The sequence below is a fragment of the Quercus suber genome, unplaced genomic scaffold (genome assembly GCF_002906115.3).
Source record: "Quercus suber isolate HL8 unplaced genomic scaffold, Cork oak 2.0 scaffold_293, whole genome shotgun sequence".
Classification (NCBI taxonomy): domain Eukaryota; kingdom Viridiplantae; phylum Streptophyta; class Magnoliopsida; order Fagales; family Fagaceae; genus Quercus; species Quercus suber.
This window is the reverse complement of record NW_027069749.1, coordinates 130569-139779: the sequence shown is the minus strand read 5'-3', so window position 1 is coordinate 139779 and position 9211 is coordinate 130569.

Below are 9211 nucleotides of genomic sequence, written 5' to 3'. Positions count from 1 at the left end.
TAAGGAATTTATTTATTATGTTGATATCAATGATATTGCAGAAATTACATTTATTATCACGTTTAAACTTTTTGTAATAAAAACTTGATATTAGTTTTAATTTTTTTTATTAATAATTGTTTATGGGAGAAAAGTAATGTATTAATTTATAAGACTTTGAAATTTATGATACTTATAATGTCAAGCATATATATTCAAGGAAAAAAATAATGTCGAACAAAAGATACATAGATGTTGATGTATAGCAAAGTAGAAAAGGCAACAATCATGCATGTACGTGACTTAGGATCCAAGTGTTAGTATTTGTTTAAACGTCACACGTGACCCAAATCGAAGATTCTAACTTCTCTTTTTCGCCCAGGAGGATTCTGATTTCTACGGAGGTTTGTTTGATTTGTTCACATGGCGTTACTATTTGTTTAAACGTCACACGTGACCCCAATCGAAGATTCTAACTTCTCTTTTTCGCCTAGGAGGATTCCAATTTCTACGGAGGTTAGATTGATTTGTTCACATGGTGATTTAAGTCAACCTCGTCAAGTCAATTAATTCAAATTTGGGGGAAAAAAATCAAAATTGGGTACTAGATTTTGTAATTTGGTAGACCTGGTAAATATTGACGAGGTCAATTTAACGCAAGGGAAAGGCATTCGAATTGTCAAACTACAAACATTTAAAAAAAAAAAAAAAAAAGAAAAAGAAAAAAAAAGAAGAAGATAGAAATACTCTCTCTCTCTCTCTCTCTATATATATATTACAGGGTTAGAGGCATTAATTGACCGGGGGCAATTCCCCCACCTGCCAAAAACTTTTAAAAAAATATATTAGTGTGTATATATATATATGGGTTGAGTTCAAGTTACACTTAATGTAACTCTAAGCAATGTTACATTACTCAATATTTTTTAATTAGATGCGAATATTGACAAATCCACCATCAGATTACATTATCTTCATATATTCTTTATGCTTGCAAAATTTTGAGGTGATCAAAGATTAATAGTCATGTCATCAATCAATTGTTAAATTTCAAATTTTTGTAGTTTAAGATAATGTATAAAAAATGAGCTTATAGATCAAATGGTAAATAGCATCCGATTGATATAAAAATTGGCATGTATGTTAAGAACATATAGAACATGTAATTCAACGGTTGGATTTTTAAAATATTAATTCAATAACAAGTTATTGAGTGGTGTAACATTGCTTAGAGTTACACCAGGTGTAACTTGAACCTAACCCTATATATATATGCATTAATTTTAGCAATTTTATTTTATAAAATTACATTTTGTCTCATTAACAATATCATTGATTCTTTTTAGAGTAACGTTACAATTACAAACTTATCTACAATATTTTTATAAACTATTGAGGTACAAATTCTTATTGGTTCGCATCTGGGCCTATTACTTGCATTACTTTTTTACTTACCAATAATCACTCACTATATCAGCAATATACCTCTAGCACTTTCCTCATTTTAAAGGCTGTTAAAAAAATTTATAGATCTAAAATCTAAAACAACATATACTAGCCCAAAACATTTGTGCAACAACAAAAATCACCAATAGCAAAGCTAAAAAGAATTAAGTCCAATTAACCAATTTACTTAAACAAACAACTGGCCTTTAAAAAGTTTTAAATAGAATAATTTTGTCTTTACCCAACAAATGCACACATTAAAACTCAAAAAAGAAAAGAAAGAAAACCTCTGCGGCTAAGAAGCCACCAAATTAGAGGTTAGAGTCCCCCCCCCCCCCTCCCCCCCAACTTAAAGTCCTGGCTTTGTCCCTATATATATATATATATAGCCTAGGGTTCTTCTATGTATTCAGGTTCAATCATGGCTCTCTACAACATACCAGCTGATGAGTCCATAAGAACCATTAAGGTCGTCCATCTTAATGGACAATCACTGTATCATTAGTAGGCTATTAAAGATAGATGAGTATCTGCTCAACAAATTCAATAATGACCATCAAAGGTGTTAAACTCTCATCATGACAAAGAACGTTATAATTAGGACAATAATCATCTTAATTTATGTACAACAGCTATCTAAATCACCTATAAAAGGGACAATTTGTCTCACTCGCTAAGGTATGTCAAAAACTACTACAAAACTACTATTTATATGCGAAAGATATGGGCTAATATTGACCAAAGTATCAGAGGCTCCCCCACCGGGCACATGCTGGTGGTCTCTTTGGTAAACTCTTTTTATCTTACAGGTCCTACAAGATTGTCAAAAGCTCTAAATTGGACAAGTGACTCAATTGGTGATTTTTGGTTTCATTAGTTTGGTTCATGGGAAAAGACAAGTCATTATTCTCTTCCCGCGATAAAGGGTCACTTAGTTCATTCAAAAGATATAAACACCCTGATACCGTAGTCAGTCTTAGTCAGAGATGGAATATCATGTAAAGATCCTCCAACAGTAGCATATCTATCTGTGACAAAAGTAGTCTTGCAGTGTATTCCCAACCCAAAGGGACGAGCACATGGAATTTGGAGGCCAAATCAAATCACCTTGACATGATTTGACAAAAAATGTCATCATGTTACTGTGGGTCGACGTTCCTGGGCATGAACGAGATGGTTCACGTCAAGAACCCGAGGTCATTCTTGATGAAGCACAAATTTGCCACATCTATACATTCCTCATCAGTGTTGATGGGTGATCTTGATTTCCTATTGAGAACAAAAAGAGTAGATATGAAAGACACCGAGTTAGTGCCAGCCAAGGACCCTCTGATATTTAAGTTAGATAATCTCTCTTTAGAAATCTATAGCAAGTATTGCAGTATGATGTGTGTAAGGTTACTTACTTGAATCAGTTGGCTTTATATAGCCAACTTCACGAGTTAATGTATTTGTCCATTGATCTCCTCTGGGCATTGCACTTGAGTTAATTCATTAATGGCAATGAAGTCCCTCCTTAAATTGGTGTTTGTAACACCTAGGAGGCAGCTCATGAAGACCTTTGTAACAATTTTGCTGCCTTTACTTATTGTTAGCTGGATTGGTGGAGTTATGCCTGACTTTAATGTACTTACAGTTGTCCATTTCAATGGACGACCATTTGATCACTACTCGTCAATTATTATACCTTTATTAAAAAAATAAGAAGCGAGATCAAAGATAAAATTGCCCCAAAGATAAAGAAATTGCTAAAGAAATTTTCTTGGCCTCTGTGATCATTGCTAAAGAAATTTTCACTTGCTTCTTACCTTGTGGCAGTGGGCCAACAATGTTGATCCCTTATGTTGAGAATGGCCAGGGGGAGGAGATACTTGTCAGGTGCTCTACTGGAACATGCTGCACATTCCCAAACTGCTGCCATTTGTCACACCTCTGGATGACCTTAACTGCATCTTTCTGCATGGTTGGCCAAAAAAACCCTACTCATACCACCTTTCCCCCCAGTGATCGTGGGCTTGAGTAGTTAACACATATCCCTTTATGGACTTCTCGTAACACATAAATTGCATCCTCTGGGTTTAGGCACTTCAGGTAAGGTAGTGAAAACCCCCTTTTGTAAAGCTTGTCATTCATGACAATGAATCTAGGTGACCTAACTTTAACCTTCCTGGCTTCTAATGGATTTGATGGGAGCTGCCCGTCTTTAATACAGTTTAAGATTGGATCCATCCAGTTACTCGTGGGTTAAACATGGAAGACCTGTAACCCTTCTATGCTTGGAACTACATGTACTTCCATGTATAGTCTAGGCCTTTTCATGATATCGTTGGATGATGCTAACTTGGCGACTTCGTCAGCTTTTGAATTCCCCTCTCTTGGTACTTGTTCAATGCTAACATCATCAAAGTAAGAAATCAACTGATTAGTCAATTTTAAGTACCTTTTCATTATTTCTTCCTTCGCTTCATACTCATTATTTATTTGCCCAACAGGTAAGTTAGAATTAGTATTCAACTTCAAGTTTCTAGCTCCCAGAGCTTTCGCTATTCTTAACTTGGTGAGAATTACTTCATATTCTGCTTCATCATTCGCAGATAGGAACTAAACTTGGACTCCGTACTTAAGGGTATCTTTCTTAGGAGAGAAGATGAACATGCCTACACCTCTAAAGCCTGCAATAGACGATCCATCTATATACAACGTCCAGTAATCTGCCCCTGGGTCAGGATCCGTTAGGGTGAACTCAGAAACGAAATTTGCTAATGCCTGAGCTTTGATCGCAGTCTGTGGCTTATACTCAATATTAAACTAGATTAGCTCGATTGCCCATTGAACCATCCGTCCTGCTGCATCAAGCCTACTCATGGCTTTCCGAATGGGTTGGTCCACCATAACCATGATGGTATGAGCTTGGAAGTATGGATGAAGTTTCCTCGATATGACTATTAAGGAAAAAACCAGCTTCTCTATCCGTGGATATTTTGCCTTAGCCGCTTGGAAGGCATGACTTATGTAATTAACTAGTTGCTGAACCCTAATAGCCTCATTGTGTTAAATCCTTCTATTGCCAGCATAATGATGAGAGGGTCATTATAAGGTTGCCTGATCCCATCGACATCACGTTCAAGGAAGGTGATATCGTCAACGCCTGAACGATGGTACTTCGCGGAAAGGTGCTTGATGTAGACGCTATTGATCTATCTTTGGTATGCCATTCTCAAGGACTTGTATGACCCTCTAGTGACCAGCCCTCCAATGATCATCCTTATCTCTCCCATTGCTTGTTTTGGATGACATCGTTCATCGGCTTTATAGTTGTCATTGGATTTGTCTTCTATTCTTGACCGAGACTGATAATCATTTTTAACAAACTTCTGAAGTTTTCCTCTCTAGATCAATTCTTCAATTTGCTTCTTCAAATCACGATATTCATCAGTGTAATGGCCGTGATCTTTATGAAAATGACAATACTTATTTGGGTCTCTTTTCTTAGAAGACAAACTTAATGGCTTTGGCCATTTCAGGCTGGGATTGTCTTTGATTTGTATTAGGATCTTATCTACAGGTGTCATTAGAGGAGTGAAGTTCAACCTTTTTTTTAAACCTCTAGATTGATCTTGCTGGACTTAATGTCTGAAAAGTGATCTTAATGGTCTTTCTTTTTATTCTGTGAGTTGTTGTTTTCCTCCTCCTTTTGCTTGCCAATTAGACACTTTGCAATCAAAGCATCCTCCCCATTCATATACTTCTAAGCCTTGAATAACAAGTCCATCATGGAGGTTGCTAGCATCTTTCCCAGCAAAAAGACGAGATCGGGGTTGTTTAGCCCTGCTTGGAAGGTCGTCATAATGACATGATCACCAGCCTTGTCAATCTCAAGAATAGCTTTGTTGAAACATTTCACATATTCCCTCAAACTCTCTCCCTCTTGTTGCTTTATAGTCAACAAGTAAGAAGTGGGCCTTTTATGTCACTGTCCCCCAATGAAGTGTCGGACAAATGAATTGTTTAACTGCTCAAAGTTTGCAATTGATGATGCAAGTAGTTTGCTAAACCATACCCTTGTAGCTCCTCTAAGGATAGCTGGGAAAAACTTGCATATTACCTCGTCTGGAGTTTGCCAAAGGTTCAATATCGTCTTGAAAGCCCCTATGTGGTTGAAGGGATCTTTGGTACCATCATAGAACTCCAATTGCGGGAGGCAAAACTTGGGAGGCAAGGGGCACTCCAGAACACTGGTGGTGAAGGGCGAGTCTGTCCTATTGATCATGCCATCAAGGTTCGTGGCTGTCTTTCCTTTTATAGCGTTCTTTACCTCGTCTAGCTCCCTCCTCAAATTTCTCATCATCTGATCATTGCAATGCGTTTACTGCTCTGTGTGCTCAAAAGTGTCTCTTCCTTTGCTATTTTCTAGGTTGTTAACTTCATCGTCATTGTGGCTACGGTTACGTTGTTGAAGGGAAGTATTACTGCCCTCTAATCATACTCATCACCTCAAGTCTTCCTTCTATTTCATCAGCTTTTGCATATTAGCTGTCAATGCCAAGATTTGTTAAGCCATTACCATCAGATCTGGTGTTGTTGTCATAGTTGAATCCATCAGTTTCAAGGAACTTTGTCGATAGAGATACAATAACTTGCTGTATTGCGTTGCAATTTGTCGTCCTACAGACGGTGCCAAACTGATGAAGCACGAATTTGCCTCGTCAGTACATTCCTTATCGGTGTTGATGGACGATCCTGATTTCCTGTTGAGAACAAAAAGAGTAGATATGAAAGACACTTGGTTGGTGTTAGCCAGGGGCCCTTCAATGCTTAAGTTAGATAATCTCTCTTTAGAAATCTATAGCATGTATTGCAGTATGATGTGTGTGAGATTACTTACTTGAACTAGTTGGCTTTATATAGCCAACTTCAAGAGTTAATGTATTTGTCCATTGATCTCCTCTGGACATTGCACTTGAGTTAATTCAATAATGGCAATGAAGTCCCTCCTTAAATGGGTGTTTGTAACGCCTAGGAGGTAGCTTATGAAGACCCTTGTAACAGTCTTGCTGTCGTTACTTATTGTCAGCTGGATTGGTGGAGTTATGCCTGACTTTAATGTACTTACAGTTGTCCATTTCAATGGATGACCATTTGATCACTACTCGTCAATTATTATACCTTTATTAAAAAAAATAAGAAGTGAGATCAAAGATAAAATTTCCCCAAAGATACATGGCCTAACCCACTAAGCCATTCATTGAGTATCATTGCTCAGGTATGTTTAAGGGTTTATTCTCCCAAAAGTTATTTTTCTTCGTGATACTATTACGTTTTGCCTATCATTTTAAATTCCTAGACTACTCCAAATAAGTCAATAATAATAATGGTAGTCCCAAATCACAGCTTTGTCATTCTATAATTATTTTAGATCTAAATTTGATCATACCAAAGTTGCTATACATGTTGATATATAAATGGGAGGAATGGGAATCATAGCCTCAGCTAAAGGCTTTATAAAATAACAATATGAAAAAAAAAAAAAAAAAATTTAAGCTACAATTGATGAGACTTATGGTGCACATATATATATATATATACACACACATCAATACATGCTTCTTAAGATAAATACAGTCAACCCAATGTGGTGCAAATCCCATTTTGATCATTCACAATTTCACATGTACTGTTCAGTTGCATGTTTGATGTTAGACATACTTGTTTGGCACATAATTCACCTATGTTGGTATTGACACATATGGTGCCACTTACCAGTTTATCACCCCTTTTCTTTCCTAAACGTATCTAGCTTAAATAGGAAAGATGAAGTAAACATGTTATTGCCTTGCAATAGGTAATAAATCTTAGTGAGACAAAATTTAAGTACAGTACCTTAGGTGCTGTTTCTTATATTCTCCTCTTAAGATTTAGCCATGTGGCTACTTAACAAAAAATATCCCATGAGGAAAAAAAAATCCACATGGCAGAATCTTAAAAGGGGAACCTAAGGAATAGCACTTAAGTACTGTACCTAAGTTTTGCTCAATCACAATGCTTGAATATTAGAGAATATTTATTATTTTACCAAAATTATAATTTTGGACATTAAATGGTAGGGTCAAATTTTATTGCCCTTCCAAGTTTTAAAAAAAAAAAAAAAAAAAACCCAATTTCAAGCATTAAAATTGGAATTTATTCGGTTGTCTTTTTAGAATTTAAAATTATATTTAAGGATTTCAAAGATGTTTCTTAAAAAATAAAAGACAATAAGTATGTACATCTTTCTACACCTAGTTTCTCAACGGAAATTAGTTACGAACCATGTGAATGCTCCTTAAAGTAGTTAGTACTCAAACGTACCTGAAGGGTATACACTTATTAAATTCATTATTCGAGAACAATCAAGATTATTAAATAATTTTTTAGTATTTTTTGGAGCAGAATGAGCCTAGTAAAGCTCAAAAAAATGGATTAGCAAAAAGCTTGACATGAAATAAATCATCCAACAAAAAAATGTCATGGACATGGACCTATAATAATTGTTGAGAATATCACAGTCGCAGATGTTTCCTACCATGTCAGGTCCCTACTGAATTTCCTCTTATTTATATTATAACATTACTTGCTTTACTGAGAATAGAGCAAATTCTAATAGCAACATTATTTATGGGTAAGTTATTTCCCCACAGTAGTTGCTATTGTCTAGATAATTTCTATGTCAAGGGCCAAGAGTTGGACAATTGTATGCTATACGGTTAAACATTTGTTGCCTGATTTCATAGTTAACTGATGAAGGGAACATTTTTCATAAAAAGAAATCAAATGAGATGGTAGGCTATTTCTGCTTGCTTTATTGCTACAAAATGGACTTTGCAACCAATATGCACATGCATGTCATATGGGCTGGTATATATACAAGAATTTATTCCCTTATTTGTTTGCACTGATTTCCTTCTGTGAAGTATATGCCTTCATATCATGACCTTCTCTTATCATTTTATAAGGTTGCCATCCTTGTAAGTATATGTTATGCTATATAATCGATGAAGATAAAATGAGTCACAAGTTTCTCATAAATGGCCAATATGTCGTTTACTTGTAGCCACCTAGGCTTAAGGTGTTAATATATACCTATTTATTATTGGCGGATTTTCTTTTGAAAGAAATTTCAAAACATCTAATTGATTATGGAATTTCATAACTTGAAAATATCACACCGAAGATGATGGTATTTTCCATATTCATTCCTCCAAAATTGAATTGCTATCACCCTACACTATTGTAGGAGGGATGGCTACCAGGCCGTCCAAAAAGGCTCGAAACACGTACGTCCGGATGGTCCAAAACGTCCAGTTGACGGGTCCAGTGCAAAATGTAGCCCGAAAGGAAAGCCCCGTTATCGAGTTCTCGAAAGAAGACGCGCGACGTCTTCACCACCCGCACGACGACGCGCTTGTTGTTAGCCTACAGGTTGGGGACTACAACTTGCATCGGGTGTTGGTCGACAATGGCAGCTCGGCAGACATCTTGTACTACCCGGCATACCAGCAGATGAAAATCAGCAGGGAACAACTGGTTCCAACAAACGCCCCACTTGTCGGTTTTGGAGGTGCAAAGGTGTTTCCGCTGGGCGCGGTCACGTTGGCTGGACAGCAGGCGACTACCCCCAGCAAATCACAAAGGACGTAACGTTCCTCGTGGTTGACCATTCGTCTGCCTGTAATGCTATCCTAGGGCGACCCACCCTCAACGCGTGGAAGGCGGCAACTTCAACTTATCATTTAATGATCAAGTTCCC